The following is an 18,030-nucleotide window of genomic DNA, read 5'->3' as shown; positions in this document are numbered from 1 at the left end:
CTTACATCTAAAGCAACTAGAAAGAGAAGAACAAAGAAACCCAAAGTTAGTAGAAGGAAAGAAATCATAAAGATCAGAGCAGAAATAAATGAAATAGAAACAAAGAAAACAATAGCAAAGATCAATAAAACTAAAAGTTGGTTCTTTGAGAATATAAACAAAGCTGATAGACCTTTAGCCAGACTCACCAAGAAAAAAAGGGAGAGGACTCAAATCAATAAAATTCGAAATGAAGAAGGAGAGATTTAAAATGACACTACAGAAATACAAAGGATCATAAGAGACTACTACAAGCAACTATATGCCAATAAAATGGACAACCTGGAAGAAATGGACAAATTCATGGAAAGGTACAACTTTCCAAGCCTGAACAAGGAAGAATTAAAAAATATAAACAGATCAATCACAGGTAATGAAATTGAAACTGTAATTAAAAATCTTCCAACAAACAATAGTCTAGGACCACATGGCTTCACAGGTGAATTCTATCAAACATTTAGAGAATAGTTAAAATCTATCCTTCTCAAACTCTTCCAAAAAGTTGCAGAGGGAAGAACACTACCAAATTCATTCTACAAGTCCACCATCACACTGATACCAAAACCACACAAAGATATTACAAAAAAAAAAAAAAAAAAAGAAAACTACAGACCAATATCACTGATGAATATAGACACAAAAATTTTCAACAAAATACTAGCAAACAGAAACCAACAACACATTAAAAAGATCATACTCCATGATCAAGTGGGGTTTATCCCAGGGATGCAAGGATTCTTCAATATACACAAAACAATCAATGTGAGACACCATATTAACAAATTAAAGAATAATGACCATACAATCATCTCAATAGATGCAGAAAAAGCTTTTCACAAAATTCAACACCCATTCATGATAAAAAACTCTCCAGAAAGTAGGCACAGAGGGAACCTACCTCAACATAATAAAGGCCATATATGACAAACTCACAGCAAACAATATTCTCAATGGTGAAAAATTGAAAGCATTTCCTCTAAGATCAGGAACAGGACAAGAATGTCCACTCTCACCACTCTTACTCAACATAGTTTTGGAAGTCCTAGCCATGGTAATCAGAGAAGAAAAAGAAAAAGAATAAAAATTGGAAAAAAAGATATAAAACTGTCACTGTTTGCAGATGACATGATACTATATATGGAAAATCTTAAAGATGCCACTAGAAAACTACTAGAACTAATCAATGAATTTGGTAAGGTTGCAGGATACAAAATTAATGCACAGAAATCTCTTGCATTCCTATACACTAACAACAAAAGATCAGAAAGAGAAATTAAGGAAGCAATCCTATTTACCATCGCAACAAAAAGAATAAAATAACTAGGAATAAACCTACCTAAGGAGGCAAAAGACCTGTATTCAGAAAACTATAAAACACTGAGTAAAGAAATCAAAAATGATACAAACAGATGGAGAGAAATACCATGTTACTGGATTGGAGGAATCAATATTGCAAAAATGGCTATACTACACAAAGCAATCTACAAGTTCAATGCAATCCCTATCAAATTACCACTGACATTTTTCACAGAATTAGAACAAAGAATTATACAATTTGTATGGAAACACAAAAGACCCTGAATAGCAAAAGCAATCTTGAGAAAGAAAAACAGAGCTCGAGGAATCAGACTCTCTGACTTCAGACTACACTACAAAGCTACAGTAATCAACACAACATGGTACTGGCACAAAAACAGAAATATAGATCAATGGTACAGGATAGAAAGCCCAGAGGTAAACCCATGCACCTATGGTCAACTAATCTATGACAAAGGAGGCAAAAATATACAATGAGACAAGACAGCCTCTTCAATAAATGGTGCTGGAAAACTGGACAACTACATGTAAAAGAATGACATTAGAACACTACCTAACACCATTCACAAAAATAAACTCAAAATGGATTAAAGACCTAAATGTAAGACCTGACACTATAAAACTCTTAGAGGAAAACATAGGAAAAACACTCTTTGACATAAATCATAACAAGATCTTTTATGGCTCACCTCCTAGAGTAATGAAAATAAAAACAAAAATAAGCAAATGGGACCTAATTAAATTTAAAAGATTTGCACAGCAAAGGAAACCATAAACAAGACAAAAAGACAACCCTCAGAATGGGAGAAAATATTTTCAACAGAGGATTAATCTCCAAAATATACAAACAGCTCATGCAACTCAATATCAAAAGAACAAACAACCCAATCATAAAATGGGCAGAAGACCTAAATAGACATTTCAGCAAAGAAGACATACAGATGGCCAAGAGGCACGTGAAAAGTTGCTCAACATTGCTAATTATTAGAGAAATGCAAATCAAAACTACAATGAGGTATCACCTCACACCAGTCAGAATGGCCATCATCAGAAAATCTACAAACAATAAATGCTGGAGAGGGTGCAGAGAAAAGGGAACCCTCCTGCACTGTTGGTGGGAATGTAAATTGATACAGCCACTGTGGAGAACAGTATGGAGGTTCCTTAAGAAACTAAAAATAGAACTACCATACGACCCAGCAATCCTACTACTGGGCATATACCCAGAGAAAACCATAATTCAAAAAGACACATGTATCCCAATGTTCATTGCAGCACTATTTACAATAGTCAGGACATGGAGACACCTAAATGTCATCGATAGATGAATGGATAAAGAAGATGTGATACATATATATAATGGAATATTACTCAGCCATAAAAAGAAATGAAATTGGGTCATTTGTAGAGATGTGTATGGACCTAGAGTATGTCATACAGTTTAAAGTAATCAGAAAGAGAAAAACAAATATCGTATATTAACACATATATGTGGAATCTAGAAAAATGGTACAGGTGAACCTATTTGCAGGGCAGGAATAGAAAAGCAGATGTAGAGAACAGATGTGTGGACAGAGAGGGGGAAGGAGAGGGTGGGGTGATTTGGGAGATTAGCTTTGACATAAATACACTACCATGTGTAAAATAGATAACTAGTGGGAACCTGCTGTATAGCACAGGGAGCTCAGCTTGGTGCTTTGTGACGGCCTAGTTGGCTGGGATGGCGGAGGTGGAGAGGGAGGTACAAGAGGGAGGGGATGTGTGTTTGCATATGGCTGATTCACTTTGCTGTGTGGCAGAAACTAACTCAACATTGTAAAACAATTATACTCTAATTTTTTTAAAGTACAGTAGTTAACACAGTGTGATACTGGCAAAAGAATAGACAAAACATATCAATGTAACAGAGTAGAGAGCCCACAAGTAGACTCACACAAATATATCCAGTTGATCTTTGACACTGTAGCAAAGACAATTCAATAGAGGAAGGATAATCTTCTCAAAATATGGTGCTGGAAAAACTGGACACCCACATGAAAAAAAGAAAGAATCTAGACACAGACCTTATACCTTTCATAAAAATTAACTTAAAATGGATCATAGATCTGAATGTAAAACACAAAACTATAAAACTTTTACAGGATAACACAGGAGAAAATCTAGGTGACCTTGGGATTGGAAATGGGTTTTTATATACAACACCAAAAGCACAACCCACGAAAGAAAAAAATTGATAAATTGGACTTCATTAAAATTAAAAACTTCTGTTCTGCAAAAGATAACATAAAAAGAATGGAAAGGTAAGCCACAGACAGGGAGAAAACATTTACAAAACATATATCTGATAAAGGACTGTTATCCAGAATATACAAAGAACTCTTAAAACTCAACAATATGCATTTTAATCTATCACAGTCTACTTCAGATTAATATTAGCCTGATTCTGGTAAAATATAGAAATTTTGCTCCAATATGGCTCCATTCTCTGCCCATTTCTCTGTGTCATTACTGTCACACATATTGCATCCATATATGTTCTAACCCAACAATTCAGTGTTATAATTATTTCTTTATACAATCTTATTTCTTTTAAAGAAATTAATAGAAATGAGAAAATATTTATAGACTTTATTATATTAATTCACATATTTACCATTTCTGGTGCTCTCCGTATCTTTGTGTTTTGCTGTCTGCTGTCATTTTCTTTCAGTCTGAAGGTTTTCCTTTACTATATTTTATAGTACTGCTCTCATTCCTTGCATATATAAGAGTATTTTTATTTCACCTTCATTTTGGAAGAATAGTTTTGTGGGATATAGAATTCTATATGGGCCTCTCACTGTTGTGGCCTCTCCCATTGCGCAGCACAGGCGCCAGAGGCGCAGTCTCAGCGGCCATGGCTCATGGGCCCAGCAGCTCCATGGCATGTGGGATCTGCCCATACTGGGGCACGAACCCATGTCCCCTGCATCAGCAGGTGGACTCTCAACCACTGTGCCACCAGGGAAGCCCGGATATAGAATTCTTGATCAACGATTTTTTTTTTCTTTCAGCACTTTGAATATGCCATTCCACTACTTTCTGACCTTCATTGTTTCAGATGAGAAGACAGGTGTTAATCTTACTGTTGTTCCCCTGAATGTGAGGAGTCATTTTTTTCTTGCTGCTTTCAAGTTTTTCTCTTGTATTTGGATTTAAACAGTTTGACTACAATGTATGCTGTGGGTCTCTTTGTACTTAATTTTTGACATATTTTATATATTATATTACCTCTCTGTATTCTACTTGGGATTTGCTGAGCTCCTAAATATGTTAATTAATGTGTTTTGTTGTTGTTGTCACATATGGGAATTTTTTTTAACCATCATTTCTTCAAATAATGTCCTTTTCTCTCTCTCCTCTCCTTTTGGGACCAGCATTACAGATATGTTGTATGCTTGATGCTATCACATGGGTAGATCACTTTGATTTAACTTTTTGATTTTTTTATTTTTAATAGATCTTTATTGGAGTATAATTGCTTCACAATACTCTGTTAGTTTAGCTTTGTATCATAAACTCCACCTAATCATAGTGTATAATTCTTTTTATACATTGTTAAATTCTATTTCCTACTATTTTGTTAAAGATTTTTGTGTCTATATTCATAAGGGATATTGGCCTACATTTTCTTTTTTATGCTGTTTTTCTCTAGTTATCAGGTAGCTTCATAAAATGAATTGAGAAGTATTCCCTCACTCTTCTATTTTCTGGAAGAGATTGTTTAGAAATGGTGTTAATTATTCTTTAAATGTTTGGTAGGAGTCTCTGATGAAATTATCTGAGCATGAAGATTTCTTGGGGGGAATGATTTTAAATTAAGAGTTCAATTTCCTTAGCAGCTATAGGCCTATTCAAATTATGTTTCATTTTGGGTGAGTTGTGGTAGTTAGTGTTTTTAAAGGAATTTGTCCATTTCATCTAAATTGTCAAAATTTTGTGCATAGAATTCACAGTAGTGTTCATAAGTATTCTCTTATTATCCTTTCGATGTCTTTATGGTCTGTAGTTATATACCCTGTTTCATTCCTGAAATGGACTCTGGGTTTTTGCTCTTTTTAAATTTGTCAGTCTTGCTAGAGTTTTGTCAATTTTATTGACAGTTTCAAAGAAGTAGCTTTTTCTTCTATTTATTTTCTCTGCCCTTTTTCTCTTTCTTGTTTACTTGATTTCTGCCCTTACTATTTCCTTCCTTCTGATTGATTTGGTTTCATTTTGCTCCTCTTTTTCCATTTGTTGAGGAAAGAGTTTAGGTTATTGATTTGAAAGTTTCCCCTTTTTCTAACATGTACATTTAATGTTTTAAGTTTCCCTCTCATCATTGCTTTGTGACCACCCAAATTTTGATATGCTGTATTTTCATTTTCATTCAGTTTAATATTTTAAAAATTTCTTCTTGAGCTTTTCTCTTTGACTCATGGATTATCTAAAAGTGTTTTTTAGTTTCCAATGTTTGCAGACTTTCCCTCTTGTCTTTCTACTAATTATTTCTAATTTGATTCTGTTGTGGTCAGAGAGCACACTATGTATGATTTCAATTCTTTTAAATTTGTTGAGGTTTGTTTTACGGCCCAGGATATGCTCTATCTTGGTGTTGTTCTGTGGGCACTTAAAAAGAATGTGTATTCTGTTCTTGTTGGATGGGTGTTCCATAAATGTCAAATTAGTATTGATCGTATTGTTGAATTCTTCTATATTCCTGTTGTCTAGTTGTTTTATCAATTATTGAGAGAGGAATGTTAAAAGCCAGCTATAATTGTGGGTTTGTCTATTTCTCCTCCCAGTTATATTAATTTTTTCTTCACATATCTTGCAGTTCTGTTGTTTTATGCATGTACATTTAGAATTTGTTATGTTTTCTTAGTGGATCAAGACTTGTTTTATCATTATATAAAGTCCCTCTCTGTCTTGGGTAATTGTCTTTTTTCTAAATCTACTTTATCTGATATAAATATAGCTACTCCTGCTTTCCTTTGATTAATTTGCATGATATATACTTTTACAGTCTTTTACTTCTAACTTACCTATATTATTACATCTGAAGTTAGTTTCTTGTAGATGCATATAGTTGGGTCATACTTTTTAACACACCATGCCAATCTGTCCTTTTTAATCGGTATATTTAGACCATTTACATTTAATATAATTATTGATCTACTAGGGCTTAGGTCTTCCATTTTATTATTATTATTTTTGTTTATTTTGTGCTTGCCTCTATTTCTTTTTTGTTTTTCTATTTTTCCTTTTTTCTACCTTCCTGATGATTATTTGAGCATTTTTCTAGAATTCTATTTTGATTTATTTAAGTTGTTTTCAAGTGTATCTCTTTGAAAAGACTTTTTAGCTGTTGCTATAGGTGTTATATTATATTTATATAATATATTCTACTGTTGTCATTTTAACAGTTCAAATGAAGTATAGAAGTCTTACCTCCCTTTATATCCCTTTACCTTCTCTAATGTATAATACAAAGTATCTTAAATTTTCCTCTAAATAAATTTCCTCTATATAAATTTTAAATTTCCTCTATATAATATTTCCTCTTAAAAATTTCCTCTATATAAATATTTCCTCTAATAAATCAGACAGTGTTATAATTTTTTCCTTCAACTGTCAAACATTACTTTGGAAATTCAAGAGGAGAAGGAAAGTCTATTGTATTTACCCATATTTTTGCCCATGATATTTTTTCTTCCTTCTAGATGCTTGAAAGTTCCTTCTTTTATTATTTTTTTCTATTTACAAGACCTCCTTTAAACATTTTTTAAGGTATGTCTGCTCATGACAAATTCTCATAGTTTTCCTTCATTTGAATATGTCTTAATTTCTCATTCATTCCTGCAGAGTAGTTTCACTGGGTATTCTGGGTTGATGGTTGTTTTCTTCAGCACCTGAAAAAAATGCTATGCCACTTTTTTCTGGCCTCCCTGTTTTCTGCTGAGAAATCCAGTGTAATTTGATTTTTTTTTTCCTTATAAATAAGAGGTTATTTCTTTCTCAAAGCTCTCGATTTTATTTTTGGTTTCTAGAAATTTAACTATGATGTTTTGGATTTATCTTGTTTGGGATTTGTTCAAGTTCTTATGTTTATGTCTTTTGTCAAATCTGGGAAGATTTCAGCCATTGTTTCTTTGAGTACATTTTCAGTCCTGCCCTCTTTCTTTACTCCTTCCAGGATTTTGATGACATGAATACTATAATCCCACAGGTCCTTGAGGGTCTGCTCATTTAGTTTTCATCTATTTTCTCTCTGTTGTTCAGATTGGGTAATTTCTATCATTCAATCTTTCATTTCACTGATTCTTTCCTTGGTCCATTCCATTCTTCTCTTGAGCCCATCATGAATTTTTAATTTTGGTTATTGTATTTTATGGTTCTAAAACTTCCACTTGGTTTTACTTTATATCTCCTATTTCTTTGCTGAAACTTTGTTTTTCACTTGTTTGAAGTGTGTTCATAATCACACATTGAAACATTTTTTATGATAGTGGCTTTAAAATTTTTGTCAGATGATTCTAACCTCTGTCAGTGTGAGCATCTATTGATTGTTTTTTTTTTTCATTTAGTTTGAGCTTTTCTTGGTTCTTGGTATGACAAGTAATTTGCTATTGAATCCTGTGCATCTGGGGTATTACGTTATGGATCTTATTTATATCTTTTCTTTTAGCTGGCTTCTTCTGACACTGTTTTTCCAGGGGAAGGAGGATGGGGCCAACTCATTACTGTCAGGTAGAGATAAAAGTCCAGGTTCCCAGCTTGACCTCTATTAACACTGGAGGGGTGTGTTTCTCATTATTGCCAGGAGGGGTTGGGAGTTCTGGCTCCCCACATGGCCTTCACTAATATCTTCCTGACCAGAAGGGTAGGTGTGCCTGTTACACCCAGGAAAAGGTGGAAGTCTAAGTTCTTCACTTGGTCTTTGCTGGTGTGTGTTGGTTGGGCCACCCTTTTTCTGTGGTGTTTGGCTAGAATAGAGAGGTTATTGTCTAAAAGTCTTCTGCCTCGTTAGCTTGACCCTTTCGTGATCTTTGTCAGACCCATTTATGTGTTACTTGGCTTCTTCAGCTTCAAATCAGGGATATATGAGTCAAAATTTTAAAAAATTAAAACAATGAATTCACCATTGTCCTTCCTCAGGTCCTGAGTCCCACCAGCCAGCCTCATTTCTCTCCACCTTTTAGAGTTTTCTTAGATTTGTTTTATATGTAATGTCCAGAGTTTTTCATTGTACTTGATGGAAAGAATAGGAAAAGTGCATGTATTCCACCTGCCCATAGCAGAAGTCCTGGAGCTGTTTTCAATACATAAATCATGTCACTTCCCTGCTTAAAATGCTCTATTGGTTTCATAACCAACCTAAACCAAAATCCACACTCCTTCCACTGGTCTGCACCTTCATGAAATGTCTTATGCCCACCTCTCTGGACTCATCTTTTACCACACTTCTTACCCAAGTGAAGTAGGCAAGAAGCCAAACTGACCTTCTTTGTCTTTCTCAAATATCTGAGCTCATTCTGCATTAGAACATTCACACCTGTGCCCCTGATGTCTGGAGTGATTTCCCCATATTTTCAGATCTCTTTGTAAATATGGCCACTGAAAAGATACCTTTCTAAAAACCCAGTCTCTATCATATCCCAGTTAAGCAATTTTTTCTGGGTAGCTCTTATTTCTATATGTTATACTCTGATTTATATTCTTGTCTCCCCTATTAGAATAAGCTCCATGAAAATGGATTTTATGTGTTTTACTCATTTTTTAATCCTCAGATGCTAGAACAGTGCCAGACACTCTGTAAATCCCACATAAATAACTGTTGAAAACAATGAATGAACAAATGTGCCCACATCAACTACTTACATTCTACCAGTGCTTGGAAAAGACAAGTCAGAACCAGTCAAGAGAGCAGATGCAGAGTTGATGGTAAAAAGTGTTGTGACCCTATTACCTCCAAAGCTTGTGGTAGGGTAAATAATGCTCTATAAGCAAAATAAGTTAAAACACTCAAAACATTTTTAAAGCTTGTAAGTGAAAAAATCCTTTGCAAAATTGCATTTAGGTCAACTAATAACAAATATGGAAATCAATAAAAATAAAAACACTATATTTAAAAACCTCTGTAATACCACAAAGTCAGACTCAGAAAATCAATTGTTCATTTTTTAGTATCATATAATTGCATTTATCTGATTATAAAATAATGCACTCTCATTGTTTGAAGAAAACAGGAAGGAACAAACAAGAAAAAGAAAACTGTGGATAACCACTGATAACATTTTTTTTCCCTTGTAGGTAAGAGATATATTCACAGAGACATGGATTTTATTTTTGACTAATTTGGATTTTTAATTCGGGTGGGGTGTTGGGGGGGAGAGTGAAATGAGAATCTGGTAACTTATCTATTTGGGAGGAACTTAAGGCAACTGTTATGAGAATAAACTGTAGGATACAGGATGGTATTGGCTGCTAGGCATATGGGAAAATGGGCAAAGCAAAGATTATCAAAGAATCAAGTGGCCTGAATATTTCACAATAATTAGTGAGAGAAATAATGAATTTGCATCACTTTAGCCTTTAAATTATTTTAAATTCTTCTATTATTTACAAAAGTCAAATAAGTCAAATAAGCATTAAGCTTAAAAAGAAAAGGAAATATCTTAAGACTTGTTTGGTTGCATGAAACAGAAACTTTAGCTTAAGGATAAAATAGACTTACATGAAAATAGAGGAGGATCCTTATGGAAATTCATGGTGAGGAAATATAGTCAGACCTCAGGGGAACTAGAAGGACAGAAGGCAGCTAGATTCTCCATCTTCCTCTCCCTGGGGTTACATGGTCCCTGGACTCTGCTTCTCTCTGCATATTTATCTCTTTTCACTACCAGCTTCCATAGCTCAGACTGGTATCCTCCTTTCCCTTAATTTCAGTTTGGATGTGGCTTTGCTGGTGACAGTATTGGTTCATACATACTCTGATGTTGCGGCTTCACTCCCTACAGTTACCAATCACAGTTTTCTGGTCTCTTAATTGCATTTTTAGTGAGTAAGAATCTAATGGTTAACCCTACCTTTTGGAAGACCTATGTTTGTATCAACCAAACGTCTATGACTAAGGAAAGGAGGTGGGGTCATACAGGCAAGCCAGACTGTCACCAAGAGTAATAGCAACAGAAATCCAAAGGAAGTAAGAAAGAAGAAAACAAGCAAATGACAAAATAAAGAAACCTAAACTAGTAAAGCTAATCAAAACAATTTCAAAGTAACAATGTTAAAATCAGGAATCTGACATAACAAGCAATATAAAATAATTTCTTAAATTATAAAGGTACATTATGCCAAACTTTCAGATAATTTGAAAGCTCAATAAAATAGGGGAAAATGTCTTTGAAAACATGGCATTCCAAACTTCATGAAAGGAAAAGTGGAAAACAGTATTAGGCTTACATAAGAGATTATTTACAAGGACCTTAAAGATATGCTGATAATTATTCCTAATATAAATGATTTCTGTGTGTTATAAATTGTTCTAAAACAAAGAATTTCAGGGTGCCCATATAGGTCTATGAGGTCAGCATGATACAAAGCCTGAAGTCTGATAAAGATGGGAAAACAAAGCAAGATCTATGCCAACATCATATTTGAACAGAGATATGAAGTATTGAAATAAAATATCAGTGAGTAAAATCAGTCCTACATTAAAAGAATAATATAGCAGAAGCATATATAATTTATTCCAGCAAAATGAGGAAATGTATTCATATCAACCATACTTGGCATAATGTATGCTGGTCTAGAAGATCTTAATAGTTATTAATATTGCCTATTTTATTATTTATGCACATATTATATTTAAACACAATTAACAATCATATTCCTAGTAGACACAACACTTCATGAATCCTGGAAAAAATTCTTGAGAGAGTCATGCAGTGTTGCCTGTGACTAAACACAGATTTCCAAGACTATAAGGTGATTCTGTCAAACGTCTGCCCTTGTAACAAGCACAGAACCACATACAAGAAATCCTTTTAAGTTTAAAATAAGTGAAATAGTTAACATTACACATTACTGAAGTGTTAAGATTAATTTTCAAATGTTAAGTAAATAAGCACTCAAAATGCATTAAATTCTTTTAAATATTCACCTGTTGCTAGTCTATCAACGTCAATGTTTAAAAATTAATGAGTCGGGCTTCCCTGGTGGCGCAGTGGTTGAGAGTCCGCCTGCCGATGCAGGGGACGCGGGTTCGTGCCCCGGTCCGGGAGGATCCCATGTGCCGCGGAGCGGCTGGGCCCGTGGGCCGTGGCCGCTGAGCCTGTGCGTCCGGAGCCTGTGCCCCGCAACGGGAGAGGCCTCAGCAATGAGAGGCCCGCATACCACAAAAAAAAAAAAAAAAAAAAAAAATTAATGAGTCCTTTTCAATCATCCCTTGGCCTTTCTTCATTCACTGGCTGGAGTGCCCAGAGGAACTTCATCTAAACTTTTCTACCCAGGAATTCCCTAGCAGTCTAGTGGTTAGGACTCTGCTTTCATTGCAGGGTGTATAGATTTGATCCCTGGTTAGGGAACTAAGATCCCACAAACCTCACAGCACAGCCAGAAAATAATAATTAAAAAAAATAAAAATCTTTCCTACTCCTTAGTGTGTGTATGGAGGCTATGGGCAGAGGTAGGAAATGACAACAAGAACAAAAACTCAAAGGACATCAAAAAGAAGAGGATAATAATTAAATGGTAAGATAAAGAAACCTAACCTAGCAGATCTTAGTGAGAACAAATGTTCAACACTTCAGTAGTTAAGCAAGAAACAACACAATCATTTCAATGGGTGAAACAAAGCATTTGATACAATCCAACAGCTATACCTTATGTTAAGAATTTTAAAGAAAGGGACAGAAATACCCACTTTTTTTTTTTTTTTAATGGTACACGGGCCTCCCACTGTTGTGGCCTCTCCCATTGTGGAGCACAGGCTCCAGATGCACAGGCTCAGTGGCCATGGCTCACGGGTCCAGATGCTCCATGGCATGTGGGATCTTCCTGGACCGGGGCACGAACCCGTGTCTCCTGCATCAACAGGTGGACTCTCAACCACTGCATCACCAGGGAAGCCCTATCCACTTTTATATAAAAATTAATATTCATTGTATACAAAATCCCAACTGAATACTTAATGATAATTCTAAAACAACAGCTTTAAAATAAGCAACAGAAAAATTATGTCAGATAACCTTATAATCATTTATATTATGGTGGGAGTTTTAGATAAAGCAATAAGACATGAAATTGAATTACATGAAAACATTGGTTCTCAGACTTTGGCCAAGACCAAGTGTACTGGAGAGGAATTAAAATAGTAATAATAACAATGACAACAACAATTGACACATGTAGTACTTACTTATTTAATTCTCATGACAAACCTATGAGCTAAGATTACTATCATCTCCTTTTCATAGCTGAGGAAACTGGCACAGAGAGGGTAAGTAACTTCTCAAGGGTTAAACAGCTAGGTAGAGGTGAAGGTGGGATTCCAAGGCAAGAAGTCTGAGTCCAAAAATAATGCTCTCCACCAATCCTGTGATAAGCCAGACATTGGGCTAAGCACCACACGTCCATGTAATTTTCTCAACAACTCTGAGAAGTGGATATTATCTCCATTATAGGTTGTGGCAGCTGTGAAGTAAAATATAGTTTATAAATTCAATAGACTTTTGTGAAATTCTTAAAATTATAATTACAAAGATGTAACTATATAGAAAGATTCTGATAATAAATTTTAAATTTAAAAAACAGATATCAAATAGTATTCTTGATATAATTACAAATAAGGAAAAATGTATCCATTTGGACAAAGACTAAAAGGGACTACACTAAAATGAAGACAGTTGTTATGGCAAGGTGATGGGAATATGGGTAATGTTTTTTCTTTACCAAATGTCCACAGTGAACATTTAATAAATAATCTGAGGTTGCAAAAGTGATATGTAAATGATGAAAGTGAAAAATACTTTGAGGATTTGTGTTGAAGCATCTATTAAAGCAATAAGTCAGAAAAAGGAGATTTTTCATTGTGGAATTTTAAGTGTAGGTTAGTATATACTTAGAATAGATGTTAGAGAGGATGAGAAAAGAGACAGAAAAAATTACCTATGCAAGCAATTTCTTCCTCTATCACTCTGGGGGCTGCCTATCTTTGCTCAAAGCAATCTCATTAAATCACTGCTCCATAACCCAAGGCAAAACTGCACCTGAAGCAGACCAGATGGATTGGGAGCTCACTGGCCACCAGCATTCAGAATCCACTTCTTTCCTGACAGCCAAGCTACTGACCACCAGTGTTTATACTAAATGGTTTCATATACATGTTAAACTTGGGTAAATTCAATTCTATCTACTGGCCACCAGAAAGAAAAATTGGGGGTGGGAGAGGAAAAATTAAGCATATATCAAAACATGTTTTTCAAAATAAGGTCCTTAAATGTCAGTCCTCATCAAAAGCTCAACCAAAGACACAGCCATAGTTCAATGCTGGAAGAAAACACTACTGCCTTGGACTTACTGAGAGTATTAAAGCGTATTCTGAATATTAATCATTTTTTTACTTTATACCCTAACTTCAGAAATTAACCCCAACTTAAGACGCAATTTCACTCTATAGTCAAGAGAGCAGTAGAGATGGGAGAATGATCCGGTTTGTAATCCATGCAGTCAAAAACCAAGGCTTATTCTCCTAAATAACGTTAATCTTTCTACAAGTGTAAAGCCTGAGTAATCACTCTCTTGGTGCTGTGTACAGTGTAGTTATATTAATTAAAGTAAAACTACTCAGCTTCTTTAACAAAAACACTCCAAGACAGAGTGGCTGAAATAAAGTAGAAGTTTATTTCCCACTCGTATAACAGTCCAGACAGTCTAGCCTGATGGGCAGCTCTGCTCCATGAAGTCAGTCAGGAGCCCAGATCCCTTCCACCTTGTTGTTCTTCTATTCCCTGGGATTTTCCCCTGGTTTGTATTGCTGAAGCCAGGTTCCCTGGCACATCAGGATTCTAGATTTCAGGAAGGGAAACAGAGCCACAGCCAGGAAAGGTAACTTGCCTTCCACTGGAGGTGACCCAGAACCTACACATATCACTTCTGTTCACATTCCATTGCCCTGTACTTAGTCATGTGGTTACACTTACCTGCAGGAGAGGTTGGGTAGATAGTCTGTGAGGGCATATGTGCTCAGGAAGAAGAAGAGAATGAATTTGTGGGAGGGGGCAATGAATTTTGTAGGGAGAAGACAATGGCTTTGGGGGATACAACTAATATCTTTGGGGGAAACTAAGTTGCCATTTAAGACCACTTACTTCCTGATCAGAGATGGGATATTTTCCTGGCCCTCATAACTACCACTGCCAGGAAAATTTAATGGCCACTGAAGCTTCTTCATTCATGCACAGTCCTATTCCTATCCCCAAGCTTCATCAATAGACCAAAGACTACAGTGATCTCCATGCTTGACACTTTTGGTCAAACCCAGAGACCGGATGCGAGCTCACATAGGAATCAAGCAGTCATATGTGTGCACACACAAGCACACTCACACCACACACATGCCACACACATGTATTTAGGAACATGTTGATTGCAACCCATCAGAGTTTGCTTATAGGTACCCTCTGATAGTTGCCCCTGATAGGAGAGGAGGCAAGCCAGAAAATCAGCAGCAGCAGATGGAAGAGGAAAGGTTTGCAGGGGAATGGAAGTGCGGAAGAGGTCTTCCATCTTATGCAGTCACACCTGTGTTTGTCTGGGGATATCCTATTGACATACTCTAGTAATAGCAGGTGCATGTTCCTCTTTCAACAAATATAATATATAAACAGAACACACGTATCTCTGGGATTTGAGGGGATGGGATTCATGAGGAGCCATGTCGCATTGACTGGAGTGGGGAGAAGGACTAGAGCTTAGTGTTTTGAAGGGAAACTCTTACAGCAATGTTCTCAGGAATTCGTCATAAAAGAATCAGAGACTTTGAGGTCACATGGTTCTGGGTGACAAACCTCTGCTCCATGACAAGTCACTTAGCCTTCCTCAGTTTCCTCCTCAGCAAAAAAGGAGACAACCATGCCTAGGTGTATGGTTAAACTGATGCTTTGAATGCAGCCTAGAACCAACAATAAGGTCTCAATAATGATAAGTCATTGTTTATTATTATTATCATTACTTCCCTGGGTTGCTGGGAGGCTTAAATGAGCTACCACGTGAAAGCAACGTGGGCAGCTCCTGACATGTCATAAATACGATTTTCTGTGGTTAGAACACCTAAGGGATCTCTTAGACTTTCTCATACTAGAACCTGTGTTAGGAGGTTTCCCTTTTGATTGAACCTAATGTTAAGACTGAGCAAGGGATGGACTGAAAGTGGGGAGAAGGGGAAAAGTGAGGGAAAGACATTTGTTAAATGTCTATTATAAGTCAGGCACTGCTGTGGGTATGTGGGGTCGCTGGATACCAGCTTTGCCGTCTCATTTTGTTCTGAGTTGGTATTGTGTATTAGTCTCCTATTTGCTGCTGTAACAATTTACCACGTATTTGATGACTTAAAACAACATAAATTATTATCTTACAGTTCTGGAGATCAGAAGTCTAAAACAGCAGGGCTGTGTTCCTTCTGAAAGCTCTATGGGGGAATGTTTCTTTGCCTTCTTCAGCTTCTACAGGCCTCCTGCATTCCTTGGCTAACAGCCCCTCCCTCACATCACTCTAACCCCCTTCTCTGACTCTGACCCTCCTGCCTCTCTCTTATAAGGACCCTTGTGATTATATTAGGCCCATCCAGATAATCCAGGATAATGTAATCATCTCAAAATCATTAATCACATCTGCAAAGTCCCTTTTGTCACGTAAGGTAACATATTCACAGGTTGCAGAGATTAGAATGTGGATGTCTTTGGGGGGGTCATTAATCTTTCTGCCACAGTTATTCATGTAGACTTTGTACACAAAAACTCTGTGAATCTCGGGAGTAATCAAGAGAGATGGAGGCCAAGAAAAATATTTGTGTCCTCCAACACATTCATACAATGTATTCAGCATAAGTAAAATCCGAATGACCTTTGACACCAACAGCTAGTAGAGTTGAGAGTGCACATACCCTACAACTCAGCAATTCCACTCCTAGGGGAATCCACTAGAGGCTCTGTGCTCTAGGACACAGGCTCATGAATCTTCAGAACAGCATCCATTCTACTTGTGAAAAATTAGTGTTTCTCCATGAAAATGGATTTAGAAATTCCCACAGTGGAACATCACACAGAACTGGAAGACCCAAAGCTACCTAAAACAACCTAGAGGATTCTGAGACACATTGAACAAAGAAAACAAGTCACAAGAGAATACATACAATATCATTTATACAAGTGCATATAAAAAACTAAAAATTATCTATATATTGTTTAGGAATATATAGTTTGGGTAACACAATACAAAAACACTGCACAAGAAGGTAAACACCAAATTGAGGATAGTAGTTTCTCTTGGGGAAGAGAGGAAGGTTCTGGGGAAGGGGACCTATTTATTAAGTGGAAGTTGAGTATAAGAGGGCACTCATTATTTCACTCATTTTGTAGGTCTGAAATATTTCATAACAAAAAATTTAAATAGTGACCTTGAAATTTTTAAGCAGAATCGTAAATGCTTTCACCCAAGTATCTTTAAGACTGAAGGAGATGGGATTCTTGACAGGGGCACAGGAAAGGGCAGGACACTATTTCTAAAAAGTGCTAAAAAGGAGAGAGAGGAGTAGGTCTGTCAATATACCTAAGAGGAAATATGCAAGGCTGAGGACAGGCATGGAGGAGAGCACTCGGGGGGGAGGAAAGAAGAGGTGGCATTGTTTTAAAAACTATCAGTTAAGATTCTTTCCATTTCAAATCACAAGAAAAACAACTCAAACTGATTCAAAAAATAAAGGAAACGCATTGGCTCATATAATTGTAAAGTCCAGATATAGTTTTAGCGTTAGAGTTCGGCTTTGGTTTCTCAGCTGATTACCAACAAGCACTACTGACATTTTGGGCCAAATAATTCTTTGTTGTGGGGCACTGTCCTGTGCATGGCAGGCTGTTTAGCAGCATCCCTGGCCTCTACCCCTAGATCCAGTAGTAAACTCCAAGTTGCGAGAACCAGAAGTGCCTCCAGACATTGCCAAATGTCCCTGGGAGGGCGGGGAGGGGATGGCCACACTCACCTCCTCATTGAGAACTACTGCTTTAGGGAAAGCTGACCTCATCACCAGCACCTGGTTTCTCACGATCAAGGCACAGGTCTTCTCTAGTCTCGGCTTCATCCTCAGGGCCCATGTTGTGGTCCCCGGCAGCACCACGTTCTCACCTTATGGTAGCAAAATGGTTGTCACAGTTCCAGCCCTTTCAGCCTCATACCCTACTGTTCAGGAGGAGAGAGGTGGTCTCTTTGGCCATTCCCACAGAACCAAGGCCATGTCTTCTAGAACAGAATCCCCAGCCTGTGTCTCCTCTCGCCTCCCTGCTCAGATCGGCTATGTGCTCATAGCCAGTCCTTGTGGCAAGAAGGAAAGAATATGCTGATTGACCTAAGCCCAGAGGACCCACTGTAGAGCTGGGA

Source organism: Kogia breviceps, chromosome 1 (genome assembly GCF_026419965.1).
Source record: "Kogia breviceps isolate mKogBre1 chromosome 1, mKogBre1 haplotype 1, whole genome shotgun sequence".
NCBI classification, from domain to species: domain Eukaryota; kingdom Metazoa; phylum Chordata; class Mammalia; order Artiodactyla; family Physeteridae; genus Kogia; species Kogia breviceps.
This window is presented reverse-complemented; position numbering follows the sequence as displayed.